This window comes from Mesocricetus auratus, unplaced genomic scaffold (assembly GCF_017639785.1).
Source record: "Mesocricetus auratus isolate SY011 unplaced genomic scaffold, BCM_Maur_2.0 Super-Scaffold_100018, whole genome shotgun sequence".
Classification (NCBI taxonomy): domain Eukaryota; kingdom Metazoa; phylum Chordata; class Mammalia; order Rodentia; family Cricetidae; genus Mesocricetus; species Mesocricetus auratus.
Window position 1 is genome coordinate 12,887,270 of NW_024429199.1, and position 14,949 is coordinate 12,902,218.

The window sequence follows — 14,949 nt, forward strand, 5'->3', positions numbered from 1 at the left end:
AACACTCCCTGAAGGAAATTGAGAGAACAATGATGTGTTGGTAACAGTGTCGATGAGAATGATAGCAAAGATCATGTGAAAATTGAACTTGGGTAAAGTATTTTTAGTCAGTTTTCCATCATGGTAAAATAACTAAGATGTTTCATCTATAAGACAGAAACATTTATTTTGGCTCAGATTCAGAGATTTTTCAGGCCTTAGTTCTTGGCCCTGCTGCCTTTGGATTTGAGACAAATAGGATGTGATGGGGAAAAGCAGCTCACTTCTTGGAGGCTGAGAAGCTGAGTGAAGGAGAAAGGGAGAACACGAGGTGTGGTTTCCATCCTTTTAAAGGAGCCAATCCCAATGGTCTAACTTCTTTCATGCTTACCCTTCTCAAGGCTTACTTCCTTCCCAAAGCTTTCAAAACAGACCAACAATAAAGTTAGCATATAGACATTGAGGGAAATTTAATGTTTGAAAACATTAATTAAAACTTCTGGAATTGATTCTCTTCTATATTCCATCTATAAACCTCTAAGACTCTTAGATTACAAACTTGAATGAGAGTCTTCTACTAATGTCACTTCTAACAGTGAGAAGTATTCTCCTAATGGGATGGGTAGCAGAGATATAAATGGCAAAGACCTTTTTATTGATTATTGTAAGAAACCCAGTTATTGTCTTCAGCCTAAGAGTTCTCATGTCCTTTATCTTGGCTTTCACTATAGGCAAAGTACATTAGATTCTGGTCTTTGCCCTTCCCTATACACTGGGAAATCGGGTCCTAAAGACAGATGATGTCTTGTTTTATTTATAGAGATAACTGATCTATGACAAAGCCATGGCTCAACTTTTCATCCTGAAACAAATGGTAAAAATAATATAAATTTTTGTTTAATCTCAGCTCCATGGCAATAGGGTGTCCTGACTAATTACCAATCATGACATCTGGTCATGAAATAGGCTGGTTTAAACCTGAAACCATTAATTAAAACAACAACTGGAATTGATTCTCTTGGCAATAACTCTTATGCATTCCATCAGTAAACTTCAAAATCTCTATCTCTAAAATCCCAAAGAAACTGGGTAGTGGTGGTGCATGTCTTTAATCCCAGCACTCAGGAGGCAAAGGCAGGCAGATATCAGTGTGATCAAGGCCAGGTAGATCTACAAAACCAAAAAAAAGAAAAAGAAAAAGAAAAAGGGGAAGGAAAATAAGAGGAAGAAAAAAGAAAGAAAGAAAGAAAGGAAGTGTAAAGGGAAACCTTTTCCTTGAGAGAAGCCTTCCTGCCAGCCTGGTTCTAGTGTCTAGTGTCAGTCCCAAATAAACACACAGGAGGCTATATTAATTATGAAGCTGTTGGCCTTGCTTGTTTCTTACTGGCTAGTTCTGACTTAAGTATTTATCCCATAATTGATAATCTAAGTACTTCTCTTACGGGAGAACTTTCTGGGCTTCCTACCCCAAGGCGTTACATCTTGACTTTGATGTTTCCCCTTCCCAGAGTCCTCCTAGACTCCTAGTCCCACCTATCTAGATTCCTATTGGCCAGCAGTGCTTTATTGACATATACATAGGACTTCCCCAACAAGGAAGGAAGGAAGGAAGGAAGGAAGGAAGGAAGGAAGGAAGGAAGGAAGGAAATCGCAAAGTCTACATGAGCCCAAAGCTAACATTGTTCTTACTGCAATGATCACAAAAATGATCACCTGAACAACAAATTAAATTAAAAGGCAGGGCAGAGGGACTGAGGGTGTCGACTCACCATTCCCAGAAACACAGCCTTGGAGAGATTATTTATGCAAGTGATTAAAAACAACTGGAGAGAGAGTGGGCAACAAGGCCATGGTGTCCTGCCATGTACTGCCAGTAGCAGTTCAGTTTGATCCTTTAAATGAACTCAGGAGTCAAACCTCATAACTAACTCAAGTCAAGATAACAGGATTAAGATAACAGATTAAGACTGGGCTGGTTTAACCCCCAGAAACAGCTGACCAGACAAAGGTTAACTCTTGAATCCCAGGCATCAGCCTGGGAATCCAGCTTGGGACTGATCAAGACCCCCTGAATCTGGGTGTCAGTGAGGAGGCCTAGGTAATCTATTGAGCCTTGGACAGCAGATCAGTACCCATCCCGAGTATACACACGGGCTTTGGACTCCCATAGAACAATGTGAGGTGCACTCTCACCCTGAACTCTTGGGGAAGGGTCTAGGCCCTGCCCTATATGAAATGACAGACTATGGACACCCCCATGGAGGGCCTCACCCTCCCTGGGGGAATGAGGGGATAACGGGGGGGGGCTGGGGGGAGGGTACGGGAGGAGGGGAGGGAAAGGGAGAGGGACCTGGAACTGACTTGTGAAGCAACCTTGTTTCTTATCTAAATTTAAACTGGAAAATAAAATTAAAAAAAGACAAAAAAAAAAAAAAAGATAACAGGAGCTCCGCTTGTTTGTGTCAAATAGAAACAAAGGGATAATTTGCAGACACTGATGTCTCTTTGTTGTTTACTTTACCTTATTTTTGTGTGTGTGTGTGTGTGTATGGGTGTTCTGCCTGCATGTATATCTGTATATAGTGGGCGTGTAGTAGTCACAAAGGCCAAAGGGCATCCAACACCTTGGGACAGTGTGACAGATGGCTGTCACTTTGTGAAAGCTGAAAGTTGAACTGAGGTTCAGTCAGTGCTCTGAAACATTGAGCCTTCTCTCCAGCCACCTCCGCTGACTGTTAAGTAAATAAACACAACAGTACTAAATATCTGGCCTCTAGAAAACAACTAAAGGTACTGGCTAGGTGTCTGCCCTACTCCATTGGCAAAGTTCAAGCCATGACAGCTGAAAAAGAAAGAGTTAGTGTTAAAGACCCAATCCAATTTTCAGATCAAGCAATAATGAATAAACTTGAAACTTAGAAATAACAAATTAAAGCAGCACACTCATCAAAAACAAACTTATTAAAAAGTGACAGTCATTATCTACTCCCTGAAGGACTTAAAATGATTATATAAATGGAAAGAAGGAACATGTTTTCAATATTTTTTTTAAATTCTAAGGCCCGACAAATATATTAACAGCTGTAATAGTTGAAAATATAATATATAAGAAAAGAAGTAGAGTGGATAAAACTGAAAAAGCATAGAAAATTAATCTGAAGAACTTTCACAAAATGAAGGACAAAGTAAGTAGAAAAGCATAAAGAAAATAGATGAAAAAGTTACCACACACAGACTGTTGAAATAAATATAGCATAATACAGTTACTATAAGTTAGAGTGTGGGGGGCTATTAGAGGGCATGAATATTGAAAAAATGATGGGGGTAAAGATCACAGATTTGAGGAAAGATGAAAAAAAACACACAGAGCTTTAAACAGAAAGGGCCCGGGCCTAGACTCATCTAAATGACGTGCAGTAGTGTGGGGAAACCCTGAACAGAACAGACCATCTTCAAAGGAGAAAGAGCCCAAGGGAAAGTGCCTTCTTCACGGCCACACTACACATCAGAAGGCAATGGAGTAATATTTTCAGAATATCAAAAGCACACAGCTTGGAACTTAGAATTATTTATCTTCCTTACACTGACATCACAGTGTCAGGTCATAACACAAAAACAAAATTCAGGTTCTTAAGCCTCTGAAGTTACATTTTATAAAAGGCTACCCAGGAGGCACTTTGGAAGGAAGGACTGATGAAAAATGTACTGGAGATGTAAGACTTATGAAAAGTAAGAATTTAAGTACCTTATTTTCATAGAACTATGACAATTCTGCACAGAAAAGGACAAGCATGGATTTATAGCCATCTAGGTTTAAAATCATAATATAAAATCACGAACATTTTGGAGAAGATAAAGGAGAAATTCAGACATTGAGATCATGTTCAAGTTCTTATTTAGTCTAAAGAAATTTATAGATACTGATTTTTGTGTAGGGAAGAAAAAACCAGCACAAATAGTAGTAAAATAAAAATAAATCAATGAAGTGAAATCTCAGTAACATATAAGCATTGTTAGTTTAGAGTGAGTACGGTTAAAGAGGAGAAGCAGACACTGGGGCTTAGGGATATGAGAGAGAGAGCTCAGCTGAGGGCTCTTGAAAATAACCCAGCTTTGGTTCCCAGCACCACATGGCAGATCATAACCATCTGCCCCTCCAGGTCCAGGGGATCTTACATCCTCATCTGACCTCTGTGGGTACCAGGCACACGCATGGTACACAGACACAGGCAAAACACCTGTACACATAAAAATGAATAATTTTTTAAAGCACAGACTGTCAAACTATTCTTAAATCATCCTTTATGCCAAAATAAGTCTAAAACATGAATATGCAAAAGTTGGAAATAAAAGAATGGAAAAGATATATTTTTAAAATGATCAAATGATGCCAATCTACTGAGACAAAATAATTTTAAATCAAAAATTGTTTTAAAGCTATATAATCCTTTGAGGACCAAAGGGGAAAATTCTGGGCGAAAATGTTAACTTAGAATGAACTGTTCAAGTTGGAGACAGGAGGTCATGAAAAAGCAGGACTTAGGCACAGTTCAAACTGCTGTCGTAGAATATAAACATTAAGCTAACTACTCACACCTTCATGCCTGCATCTGACTGTAGGTACTTTGAACATGCAACTACATCCAAACTCCAGAGGCATAGCAGTGCTATTGGGCTCTTATTTTGCCCGACATTTGAAATAAAATATATGTATTCTCTGTCCTCTATCATCATACCCCTTTGTTATACAGACCATGTTCTTTCTGAACACCAGTGAAGTCACCCACAGAAGAACATCTAGTGTTTTGTGCTGTAGTACTGTAGTACATGTAGTACATATAGGGCTGGAAGTCACAACCCTATATGGCCAGGATCCAGCCTGAAGCAGTCTCCGAGACATCTGTTCAGTTGCATCAGAGATCTCGTCTCACACAGCATAATATTTCATTTCGTGATGAGTAGAAAGCAAAGTCATTGGTTATTCAGATACAGCTTTAATACAGATGCAAATATGGAATGGACAGAGAGAGAGATGAGAGAGAGAAGAGAGAGAGACAGAGACAGAGACAGAGACAGAGACAGAGAGAGGAGGACAATATTGTATGCCCCAAGATGAGCGTGGCTTCTCAATGAGAGAGTTCATCATTAGGATCCTGGGTAGCTCTTTTACAGACAAGCTTAATGAGGGAGGATGATTCACAACTTAGGGAGGGGTGTGATGTAGCATTCCAAGAATAACCCAGAAACAGAGGTGACTCCTCTTTCCTGTCTTTATAGAGAGTTTTCCAGATGCCCTGTCCACTATGTGAGTCACATGACAAGGGTGGTGATTTCAAAGAGCTGATGAAACAGAGATGTCACCATAATGAACAACGGATGGATAGGGGTCGTCTTAGTCAAGTTGGTTTTCTGTGGGCTGCGATGGCATAGGCTTCTACTCACATGACACCTTGCATCTTTCCCCCTCAGCCTCTCAGGAATGCCTCAGTACTGTTTGCGATTCAAGCTTCCGTTTTGCCTGACTTCTTTGGGACAATGATTCTGAGTTCTCTGAGCCTGTACCTCCCAAATGACAGTTTCTAATATTACTGTAGCCAGCAGCATAATATTTGGTCCTGGATCCAAATATTTGCATGCATTGAGAGAGAGAAAAAAGAAGTGTATGTATGTTCATATGCATGCATGTATATTCAATTTGGAGACAAAACTAGGAAAAATAGAAGCTTTAATCTGCCTCTGCTTGTTACAGAGCAGAGAAAATGTGAAACAAAAGCCAGAAAATTCTCATTTGCTGACTCCTGTATGAGCTCCAGTTAGGAGAACTTATAGGTAGTCTACTGGTGGCTGGGCTCTTGGACAAAACATTTCCATGTCTGATATAGCACTTCCTGCAGCTGTCCTAATTGCTAGGATCCACATTACATTAAGTCTCCAAAAAGCGTCTTTTTGCTTTTACAGTTTCAGAGTTTGAATTGCTCAGCAATGCTAAAACTTTGAGCTCACCAGGAAGATACAACAATATTTTAAACATACGAGCATAAATTTAAATACACTCAGATTAAAGTTACAAATGAGTCATGAAAGAAAAAGGAAGAAATTAAATCCACCATTGTGGTGGGAGATTGCAGCATAGCTTTGAATCACTGCTGTGGCATAAGAAATAGGAAATATGGGGAAAAATACATCACAAACTAATGAATAAAATAAGTGCACATGGACTGTAGGGGTGGGAAATAAATGTTTATCAACAATTCCTGGGTTCCTTGTAACAAAAGATAAATTAACAAGAAAAAAATGTAATTTTAACAACACGTATACCTCAAATATATACTCCAAGAAAAGTAAATAATCTCAATGGGATGGCTTTGAATCCATAGTAAGTGTCATCTTCAGCTAAAAAAAAAAAGGTATTGAGGATACTAATGCCACTTATGGGATGGTGACATGAAAAAGAAGATGTAACACAGTGTGTGCCACACTGCAAGTTTCTACCTCCAGAAATTTTAGAGTTTGCAGGTACCATGAGGAGACATCTTTGTAATTGAAGATGTCTTCTGTTGGTGCAATTTCCCCTAGAAATTTCTGTTTTCAGAGATGTTCGTGTAACTGCTCTTTCTCAAACTATTCAGCACAAAGCCATGCTTTACTAAATAAGCATCCTCTGACTCTAGGCTAACAAACACACGTTTGTGTACATGTACACATTCATGGAAATGTCTGATGTGCTGACAACAGTCTCCATTGCCAACAGCAGACCTGGAAGTTAGTAGCGAACAGATAGTTTTTTTCCATGCTCATGAAAGATTGCAAAAACTTGAGGTGCTCTGTAATCAAGCGACCGTGATGCCAATATTAAAATGCATAGAATTATATGCTAATGGATGCCAACATATCAAATCTTGAAAGATGCAGAGAAACAGACCTTCAAGGAAAAATTTTGCATTAAATTTGCATTATAAAGAAGAAATTGTGAATGCCACATGGTGGCTCAGGCCTGCAGCTCCAGATTTTTTTAACTACTGCCTGGATTCCATGTTGAGGGCCATCCGGGTTACATAGTGAGGCATCCCAAACAAAGAGAAAGAAGAGAAATATTTGTGAAAACTAACAAAGAAAACGGTACATTTAAACATAACAGGGAGTCTGGCAAGGTGATGCAACACACAATTCTACCACTTGGGAAGCAAAGGTAAAAAGATGAGGAATTCACTGTGACTCTATGAACATGGTAAGTTCCAGGCCAGCCTAAACTTACAAACATATACTACAATACATTCCCAAAATATGGAAATAAAAGTTAGGAGCAGACATTTTTCCTCTTTTTAGTTGAAAACAGAGGCACAATGGGGATCTAGAAAGAGGGGGGGGAAGAAAATAATCAAAAATTGGTTTGTTGAAAAGGATGATGCACTGTCAGCAGGCAGGCCTGTCTAAATTATAACTCATCCAAGATACCTCTGAGCACAGCCCAACACTAAATTGTAAACTCACTTAGAATATTGTGGGATGGCTCTGTGAGTTGGGGCAGGGTTGTTGATATTGATTGTTTGACTTGACAGAGTGGTTCTCTCTCCAGTATGACCTTTGGAGATGATAAGTGTCTTTTCACAATGTCTGAAGTTTGAAGGTGATTGTGACTAGACAAAGAACTGGTAGAAATAACATTAAAAAAGAACAGAAAATAGGGAAGGCTTTTTTTTTAACCTAAAAAGCTTTCTGAATGAAAATGAGATTTTTAGGGCCAGTGAGAAGGCTCAGTGAATAAAGGTGTGTGTGGTGAAGCCCAAAGATAATATTAGGCATATAAAAAGAAATATGTCAAATCTTATCTGGAACCTTATTGCAGAACACTACAAATATACCGAGTTTTTTTTAAACACTAAGGAAATAAAAGTATTAGAAGTTTCAATAGTAGAAAAAGACCAGTTCTTTTCTAATTCACCAGTCCAGTCAACATAATGACAGGTAAATTTTCAATAGGAGGACAGAATAGGAATTGATGACTTGGTTCAAGTTAATATAAAAAAATCAAAAATACTCAAGAAACTTGAAGAAGACAATGGAAATCTCTGTTATCTTTCCTATTGTTGTAATAAAAATGCCCTGACTAGAGTACTTAAGGAAGAGTTTGTTTCATTTTATTTATTTATTTAATAATGTTCTAAATTTCTTGCTCTCTACCTGGGACCAATAGTAGTCACTGCGGGCTGAAAATCAGCTGCAGATACTTAGAAACATCCCTGATTTCAGGTTCTACTAGAGTCATAATAATGAAAGCAGTATGATATGAACATGAAAACAGACATGTTGATAAATGGAAAACAGCTGAATACCCAGACATAAGTTCACGCACATAAAGATACCTAATTCTTTATAAATAAATCACAAATACACACTGGAAATGGGTACTGATCAAACTGGAAGTTTGCTTCTGGAAATAGAAATTTGTACAAACACTGTGGAAATCAGTGAGGTGGTTCCTCAGGAAGTTGGGAATAGATCTACCTCAAGATCCAGCTATACTGCTGGGCGGTGGTGGCACACGCCTTGAATCCCAGCATTCGGGAGGCAGAGGCAGGCGAATCTCTGTGAGTTCAAGGCCAGGCTGGACCAACAGCCTCCAAAACAGAGAAACCCTGTCTCGTAAAACCAAAAAAAAAATCCATCTATACAGCTCTTGGGAATATACCCAGGGGACTCTGTGTCCTCCTACAGAGACACCTGCTCAACCATGTTCATTGCCGCTCTATTTACAATAGCCAGAAACTGGAAATAACCAAGACGTCCATTTACAGATGAATGAATGAAAAATGTGGTACATTTACACAAAATGGAATACTATTCAGCTATTTAAAAAACTGAAAATCATGTAACTCATGAGTAAATGGATGGAGTTATAAAAAATAATCCTGAGTGAGGTAACCCAAAGCCAAAAAGGCAAATATTGGATGTATTTTCTCATAGATTGATGTTATCTCTCAAGTCTTTGATAGGCAGGCTACAATCCATATAACCACACAGCTTAAGCACAGAGTGAGGGACTAGGAGGGAGTGAGGTATCTCTCAAGAAAATAGAAATAGATTATGTATTCATGGAAATAAGGGAAGGGTAAAATGGGAGGATTAAAGGGGAGCAGGGGAAGTGGACATGATATCACATCTCTAAATGAGAAGGTATCTTAAATTGACAACTGCTTGCAAAATAAAAACTAGTTTTTTCTAGTGGAGTCACACTAGGTATACAAAACACAGTTAAGGGTAGGCCCCATGCTCAGCAGCAAATGGCAACACAAAACAAATTCAATGGCATTTTTATAGTTTTTTTTTCATTTTGCTTTACTTGGATAATTTTGTATTACTGGATTTTTGCTTGTATATTATGGTTTCAGTCTTGTGTTTTTATGGGGTGTGTTTCTTGAGGTTTTTCTTTTTAAAAATGTTCTGTCTTACTTGTTTTGTTTTTGCTCGTTAGTTTCCTAAAAGAAAGGAAGAAAGCATAGTTTTAATGGGTGGGATGTGGGAAGGATCTGGGAGGAGACTGGGGCGGAGAAACCATGATCTCGGTGTAGTGTATGAGAAAAAGTATTTAAAAACGAAATACTCAACATTTAACAATAATTTTTATAATGACACCATCCTCCCTTCCCTCTTCTTCCAATCCTTCCCTTTGCTCTGTTTCAAACTCATGGGCTCTTTTTCTTTAATTGTTCTTTTATATAGTTTGTATCCCTAAATACACCAATACAACCTGTGCAGTCTACATAATATTACTTGTATGTTTATGATTTCAGTACTGTGACAGAACACGCAACAAATAGTAACTTAAGCGGATGGCAAGGATCAGAGTTCGGATCCTGGCACCCGCATGGGGCAGCTCACAAGCACCTGAACTCTGTCCCCAAGGGATCTGATGCCTCCTTCTGACCTCTGTGGTACTCACATGCACGGACACACATATATAAAATAATTTTTAAAATTTATAAGAACCTGATTGACATGTGAAACAAGCTTATTTCTAACGTAAACAAAAATAAATAAATAGATAAAAATTTATAAGAACCACATAACTAAAGGGAGGAAATGTTTATTCTGCTTATAGTTCCAGGGGACACAGTCCATCATGGTGATGGAAGTTCAAGACTGCTTGTATACACTGCTTCTTTTAGGCATGGAGAGAGAGATAGACCAGGAAAGGAACTCACTATAAAACCCCAAAGACCAAGCCGTGCGTTGGTGGCACACGCCTTTAATCCCAGCACTCGGGAGGCAGAGGCAGGTGGATCTCTGTGAGTTCAAGGCCAGCCTGGACTACCAAGCGAGTTCCAGGACAGCCTCCAAAGCCACAGAGAAACCCTGTCTCGAAAAACCAAAAAAAAAAAAAAAAAAAAAAAAGAAAAAACCCCAAAGACCACCTTTAATAACCCACTACTCCATCAAGACTGCATTATCTGAAGGGTTTATAGCCTTCCAGAGCAGCAACAGCTGGGAATCAAGTGTAGAAGCAGGTGAGTCCATGGGCGGCACTTCTCAGTCAAACCCCAGCTTCTGCTTTTACCTATAAAGCTTATTTTCCACTGTTTTGCAGTTGTGGTTAGACAAATAATTCTTCCTCCAGTGTCATCACCATAATAATATTCATAATGCTGAGAATGGCAGGGCTCTTTCTTGGTGCCTTTTCATAGGTAAGAACATGGCACTGAGTCCGTCAAATATCTAAGATGTTTAAAGCAACTTCAGCGGTAGCAGAGAAGACAGAAGATGCTTCATTTTGATAAATGACAACGTAACCTAAACCTATTAAATTCAGGAGCTTCACGGTCGTCGTCAGTAATTATTTCAAGCAGGGACTGCCCAGAGGAAAAGTACTCTCACCACTTCAGAAACCAACAGAGCAATCGCTTTTGGCCACTGTACAGAGTTACAATCTAACAAAATCTCATTAGTTGGGGCTTTTCATTTCTTCCTTCAAACACCTATGGTGAGTATAATGAAGTTGGACTAAACAGTCAGAAAGGAATGAGGAACATGTGTTTGCAAGTGGCAACTATAGGCAGGGTTCAGGTTCTAACTGAATACTAAGCCGTCTGATGATAGACCTTGGCCTGCCTAATTCTCAAAACGTTAGTTTGAAACTTTGATTTCATTTGTTGCATCCCTTTTATTTCAAAAAATGCAAGTTTCTATTGCATATGCATCTTCTCAGTTTAAAAAAACGTTTTAAATTATTCATGTGTGTGTGGTATGTTTGTGTTATGTAGGTCTGACACACTTGTAGGTGTTAGGGGGGGAGTGTGTCGAAAGGTTCTATCTTGATCACTCTCTACTTATTAAGGCAGGGTCTCTTAGTGATCCCAGAGCTTACCAAATTCAAATTCTAGCTAATAGAGCTAGCTTGCCTTTGGGATCCCTCGTCTCTGTGTCCCAGTTACTGGGATCACAGGAGATGCCTTGCCTCCCAGTAACCACGCAGATGTGCTGGGGATCTGAATTGCAGTACTCCTGATTGCACAGTACATACTTTATTCCCTGAGCCATCTCCCTGCCAACACTGAGAGTGTCCTATAAATATGAGTCTGCTATAACTGTAGGAGTTTATAGCAAAGAAAATCTGTCAAAACAGAAGCTTAAGATAATTATAGACAAATATGTGTTTTTAACAGCAGCAGCAGCAATATTTTCAGTTGAAGAAAGGTAATTCCTTTCAAGCAAAACAAAATATGGTAAGTAAAATGACAAAAAATCCACATCTAACCAGTTTTTTTTATAATCATTAAATCTCTAAGTTTTTGACTATTTCATCTTTCCTAATTCTAGTTTTTCTCTGAAATGTGGAAATGTAGAAGATATGAAAAACATATTCCAAACAGGAAACCTAGCAGTAGGATCTTGTAGTTTAGATTTCTACAGTATGTGGAAATCTACCTCTCTATAATTCCAGCACTGGGGAGACCAAAGCTGGAGGATCTTCAGTTGAACACCTTCATGCTTAGTTTTAACGTCAACTTGCCTAAAGTTCGGATCATCTGAGTAGGGGGGTCTCACTCAAGGAACTGCGTTAACTGTTTTAATTGATGTAGAAGTGTCCCATCCTGCGGGACATTCAACTTGGGTCTGGGGGACACCTAGGAGAAAGATGGGGGACAAGAGATATGAGAAAGGATACCAAGACAGGGGTCTGATCAAGGTGATGAGACTTTATTCTTTCCAAGGGGTATTTAAAGGACTTGGAGGAGGAGGCGAGGAGGGGAGGGAATGGGGTTGATGACTGCAGCTGCAAGGAAGCTGTCAGGGCAAAAGGTCAGTGGGACAGGTAGCCTCCTGTGTTGCCTGGTAACCTAATCCACAGGGCAAAAGGTCAGGGGTAGAACCTCTTGTGTTGCTTGGTAACCTGACTGTAGGTTCTTTATCTTTCTCAGTCTCTCCCTATTGCCCAAGTCTGCCTCCTGGGGGGGGGGCTTTCTTTTGAGCTAACCTTTATGGACAATTAAGCTACAGGCCTGTTTCCGGAATTTAGCAGAGGTAGCAGGGTGGTCCAGAGTCACATCCTCTCTATGAGGATGGAGTAGTCACGTCTTCTCTATGAGGGCATGATGCTGCCACAGCTGGCGTATGTCGGGAGGTTCCCATCACAGAAGACTATCCCAGATGTAGACAGCACCTTCTGGTAGCTACCCAGATAAAAAGGGTCATGGCAGAAGGAAGGTTTTTAGCTTTTTTGTTCACTTGGCCTTCCCTGTCCCTGCTGGGTTAATTTATCCTGCTACTGCTGCTGCTACCTTTTCTGACATGAGAACCAGTGTTTTTAGACGTTCAATGTTAATTGAGGACCAGTGACTCTCTAGAAATCTGCCAGGTTTACAGTACCAGGTTGGGACTGCTGAGGTACTCAGCCCTAGGACTGAGCAACACTAGGTTCTCAGTTGCTCAAGTGTGGTCAGTTACTTTTACTACTTCCAAGATACACACATGCATAGTGTACCTATCTATAGCAGCGTGTTCCTCAAGAGATCCTAATGCATCCATCTTGTCTCTCAAAGCAAAATGAACAAAGAAACAGGCAACCCTTCTCTGCTTGCACTGCTGCCTGTTCACCATAATTGACCACCATCTGTTATTCACCATAAAGCATAGCTTCCTGTCACACTTATATCCTTCTTTACAAATATCCCATCTGAATAATAGAAAAGGAGTTTTCAGGAGATTTTATCCACAATAGCTTTGAGGTTTGTAGACGGGCATATTACAAGACCACAGAGCATGTCAAATTTCTGTAAAGATAGGAATAAAGGATTGCATTGTCTGAGAAATTATGTTTAGAGGTAATCTGTACATACATACATACATACACACACAGACACACAGACACACACACACACACACACACACACACACACACACACACACACACCCTGAAGAGGACGAACCCAGAACATAAGCTATTCTCAAGCATAGGTATGTATGACGGTTAGGTGACTATAACAGAAATCAAGATTGAGTTATTTCTGAACAGAGTATCTTAAGTTCAGGAAAGGTTGGGGCTCAAAGTGCTGGTAAGCATGTAGACAACACACCCACCAGATGAATATAGACAAATGAAATATGTCTAACACATGCTTATTGCAAGAAAATTAAGAAATGAATGGCAAAAGACTTCTTCAGTTACCTGCCTGTCATGAGGAGAAGCAGACACCTAAAGTGGGATACAACACTCGGCCCCAGAACCCCAGTTAGAAAGTTTGTCTTCTCATGTGAGAATTTAAAAATTCTGAGCAGAGATCTTTTCATGAGGCTCCTGCTATATGACACCCTCGTCAGGTCACCTCTGCCCCGAATCACACCCAGCCACACTGCATGGCTGCAGGGGCAGTCGGGGACAGTCTGATTTCTTTCCAGTTTTTCCTAGTTACTCAGTGCTGTGGGTGCTCCCTCAGTGTCTCACTCCCTGCTCCTCAGGGAGCCATAACTCCTTGCCCATCACTAGAGCAGTGTGACACTGACCCCAGCTGACCTCAGGTAATTGGCAGCTCTTTTGCTCGCCCCGCAGTAGCCATCGTATGAAGGTTATGCTATGTTCCTGAGGGATCAGGTTGAGAAGCTCTTTATGGGACATTACAGATCTCAGCCTACCATGGCTAGATTTAGTGGCAATTACTTTGTCACCTGAGGGGCTACATAGGTCCAGAGTCTACAGAAACTTCAGCTGTATTTTCTGTATTTTCTTTTTGCCTGGCGCAATCAAAGTGTTCTACCCAGTCTCACACATCTTCTATGTTATAAAAATTTTCTCAACCAATTCTCTCAAGCCCAATATTTGTGCACAGTTGTCAACTGCAATCTCTCCTTCTCTCTCCCCAAATACCTAGGAAATCTTAAGCACAAAGCACTTGAGTGGTCTGCTTAAATGCTGGTCCTTTCTTCATGTAAATGCGCATCTAAGTTACACAAAATGACATGAGGACTATACTCTGTTCAATATAGTGAAAAGTTTTCCACTTTGGTAACTTACTAGCTGTGCTATTTCCTTAAAAAACATAGCTAGTCTCTGAAAGTGCCACATGTGTACAATGTATCCTGCTTGTATCTGTCCTCTGTTGTGTCCCTCCTGTTTCCTGCAGGAACACTGACTCTCTATGTCTCACTCCCAATTTCATGCCTTTAATTATTTTTAAGTTTTAAAATTATATTTACATCGTTCCTTCCCTTCCATTTTCTCCCTTCAAACCCTCCTGTGTACCCTCACAACTTTCTCTCTCTTGAATTTATGGCCTCTTTTCCTTTAATTGTTGTTGTTGTGTGTGTTACAACCAAAATATATAAATATTACTTGCTCAGTCTGTATAAATTCATGACTGCCTAAACATGACCTGAACACGGACAATGCTAAGGGGCATGTATACTGGCTGGTTTTGTGTGTCACCTTGACACAAGCTAGAGTCACCAGAGAGGAAGGAACCTCAGTTGAGGAAATGC